The following is a 4,028-nucleotide window of genomic DNA, read 5'->3' as shown; positions in this document are numbered from 1 at the left end:
CGGCCGCTGGAATGTCATTGACGGGGGGAGGGGGCGAGGTCTCCGGGTCCCTGGGTCCCTCCCCGCCGCCCACCGCCAGCCTGGCTGCGGCGCCGCCCTGCTCATCCGTCCCCAGCAGGTGGGTGGGGGCGCCCTCGTCGGGCTCTTCGCCACCCCCTCCCTGCGGAGGCTCCTGGCTGGCCCCCAGCCCTTCCTCAGTGGGGCGCGACTTCTGCAGCTCGTTTTCCCGAATCACCCACTTGGAGCAGTGCCGGCCGCCCCTGGAGGAGCAGGATCCAGAGCACAGAGGGCTCTCTGACCTTAATTTCATCCTCCATGGCGATTCTTGGCCTCTCTAGACGCAGAAAGGTCCAAGACTGGCCGTCTCTTTTCCTTTCCTTGTAATAAACATTTTTTTTCCTCCCCTATTGTGATTTGCTTGTAAATTACAGATAGACACGGTGCTTGTTTGGGATGAGACCTTAATCAAATAACTCAATAGCTTAGAGCCCTTTTTTTTTCTGAGACAGTCTTTCCAGTAGAGGACAGTAAATTTGTCAGAAATTCTGCAGCCACCCCAGTGGTGAATGATAGAGCAGTCTTTTGTTTGAAAGCCATCCCTGTGAATTTGACTTCCTGTAGAATATTGCTTTTAAAAGTCTCTTTCATGTAGTGGAATGAAATATATTTTAAATAAGGGACTTGTCAGAGTGAAGGGTTGAATACGTTTTAGACAAAAAGCCTGAATGGCTCAGGAATCTGATTTGAGATGATGCTGGAACTGCTGCCACTCCTCGATATCTTTTATATAATCGATCCTAAAATATTTAGGCCCTTGTTCTGTCTTCATCGTGGTATTTTAGAAAAACTTACCATCATGTCTGTCCTGGAAGAAAGAAGAGAGACCATGTGAAGTATTTTCCTGAAGTGTTGAGAAATTGCGTCGTCATAGCAATTGGACTTAAGTAAAACAGAATGTATCAAAGATGGAGGGATGGGGGTGTCTTGCAACCAAGATACAAAAAATCTTAAGAATAGCGACAGAAACACTGGGTGGTATGAAGCCTTTGAGTCAATGTTCCAACTATTTAATAGCCATTTATTTTTCCTTCTATTGCAGCTTAGAATTTGAAAGGTCAAATTGAAGTCAAAGTTTAAAAAATGTGCTGCATGAAAAAAAAATGCACTGCAGTAAGAGACTCTGCAGGAAATTAACAATAAGCCTTTTTTAGAAACTGGGCCAATAATTACTCAAAGGGACCTTCCAAGTGTGTTAACTGTTACCCAGGGACCTAGATGGAGATTGGACAGGAGGATCTGCTCTGTGCTAGACGAGTGCGAAGCAGTTCTTGGGGTGAACAATCAGCTTAGTGCGTATTCTCCAAAGTCAATATATTTTCCGTCTCAGCAGTGTGTTCCATAGTCATCTAACAATTGGAGAAATCGATACGTCACAGGCTCTAGGGTGTAAGCCTGTCAAACAATCCAATGAACAGGTTTAGGGGGGGAGAGTGGTTAAAGTGTATATTTTGGGTTAGAATTTTCTCCACTTTTCCTTACCTGCTTTCGTCCAGTAGGGTGGGGCTGGCTGCAGATCCTGAGGAGTGATCTCACGAATAGTCCCCACATCAGAGCTGGATGCAGCTTGTCTCTGTAACCAGCCCTCTGTGAGCTATGTGAACGCTCCACTAGATGCTCTTGGGCCTGCTGCAGTGGATCATCTGTGGCCATGCAAGAGAAGAACGCAGCGCCCTGGCGGCAAATGCTGGCTCCAGGAATGCAGAGGATGGGGCCAGTTGACTTGCAGCAGCTGTGCTGCGAACCACCTCCCTGCCACCTTTTCTGAGTATTCCGCTTGTATCAGTTTTGAACAGGAAATAGTATTTTGTAAAAGGAAGTGTACTCGCAAACTAAGCCCAGGCCAGATCTTTGTGACTTGAGTTCTTTCTTCTTCCTGATGATTTCATGAAATCATACTCCCCTATTACCAAATGGAAAGGGGCTTAGGAATTTTCTAGAGCTGGGATTCTCAGGGCATGTTTAGCTTTTAAAAGCATATTCAGGGAGCCAGCAGATGGCATAGTGGTTGCCACTGGACTCCCACATGGCCGACTACAATTCGATTCCTGGACTCAGTGGCTTGAAGCTCATGCTCGGTGGGTGTGCGTGTATGCCCAAGATCCTGGGAGAATGAAGGAGAAGAAATACTGGTGGCCATCCTCCCTAGGGGGTGATTTCTCACTTTCCCTCTCTCTTTCTGTCTCTGTCTCTAGCGGGCTTGTTTGCTCTCAGTGAGTACATGTGCCCTAAGGCAGAAATCTTTATCAAAAAAAAAAAAAAGGCATATTCAGTTTTATTATTTTGACATGGGGGAGAATGAGGCCAAAAAGGTATGATTCAGTCACGGCAACACATCTAGGAAGGCAGTAACTGCCTAGACCTGGAAACCTCAGTTCTTCCACATTTTATGTCCCCAGTAGAATTTAGGCACTTTATAGAATATCAAAGAGAGAGTGCTGGAAAAATATCTGAAATTTGATTTTTGCCCGTCTTCATATACCTTTTAAGATCTGTTCTTCATTTTGAAATGATTTTTGTTGGGTTTGCCCTTAGAAGCTTGTTATCTTGCTCTCCTCCTCCCTCTTTAGACTTCACATTCCTCCACCATGTTGTCATCGTTTCGTAAGCGCAGAGTCCAGGTATTTGACCAGCATGCAGAAAATGCGTTGCCTTTCGATTTTGCCTGCCTTGCAGTGAAGACACATGTGTGTCAAAGAGGTTGAATGATCAAAAGAGGGGGGGGTGAACCCTGCCTGCATGACCTTTTCGTTAAGCAGATTGGTTAGGGTTTGTTTGGTTTAGTTTTTTTTTTTTTAAATGTGTTATATGATCAGAAATCTTAATAACTTTACTCCAGAATTTTTAAAGCCTCTGTTTTTTACCTTCCTCTCTTTTAAAGGCATGAATATATTAATTTCTCGTCACCATCCTGGTATTTGCATGTAGTGTTTGCTGACTTTTTTATCGATGGCTACTTGGTTCTTAAGAACCAAGGGAATAAACAGATTATCCTAGATATTTTGGGGAAAAAATAGTAATCTGGAAATACAGTAAAAGTATTTTTTTAATTTGACAGCTATTGTGAACTTGGGTTTGTTTCCTGTTCTGTTGACATGCTTGTGTCACAGTCCCTATCGTGAATGGAGCTTACGTGTTCGACACAAAAAGCTCTCTCTATGTGTGTTTTATTTGGGTCCAGTTTTTGAGCGTGTGCTGAATTGGACCTTTTTCATAAAGGAAAAATACTTAATATCTTGATATTTCAAAATGAGGAATATAAACTTTGGAAATTTGTAGTGATTACAGGTGATAAATCCAAGGCAGGCCCTTTTATAAATCAAACCACTTAATTATTCAAATGAGGTTTATAAAAATGGGCCACATTGTAACCTTTTCCTGTTTTGCATCATATTAACAGTTTATTGCACTTAAATACCTCTCATCTGAATTTTGCAGGTTAAAAGGTAAGTCCCGGCAAGATAGTATTTGAGAAGCATTCCGAAGTAAGTTTTCTCAGTGTTGCTCTGCATTTCTGGATTTTGATGCAATGCAGTATGAATCTTTGGCTTTCTTAAAGCTCAAGTCCCTGCTCACCTCTGCAGAATTGCGCTGAGTTGAAATGAATTAATCAATTTGAGCTGACTTGCAGATCCACAATCCTGACTAGAATGTGGTTTAAGCAAAAGTATTTGTTGTTTTCTTATTCATGGTGTTGAAAGTTTTACGTTATGTATTATTTACGTCTCTGCTTACCATCAGATCTGCCACTAAAATCTGCAGCTAAGCTGGTTTTGAGTTGATTTGTTTGATCTCAGAATCTACTAGTAACCAGTTCTCTGGTGGGTTGTTCTCCGGGGAGCCCTTCCATGTCCGTGGATGTAGATCTCTTTGCAAATCTAAAATTTCATGATAGGCAGGCTGTCTAAGCCATGGGAAAAAAGGTATTGTCAGTTCTGCACATTTGGGCCCTGACTAAGCAACAAAACAAA

Source organism: Tupaia chinensis, unplaced genomic scaffold (assembly GCF_000334495.1).
Source record: "Tupaia chinensis unplaced genomic scaffold, TupChi_1.0 Scaffold000394_1, whole genome shotgun sequence".
Lineage (NCBI taxonomy): Eukaryota > Metazoa > Chordata > Mammalia > Scandentia > Tupaiidae > Tupaia > Tupaia belangeri.
This window is presented reverse-complemented; position numbering follows the sequence as displayed.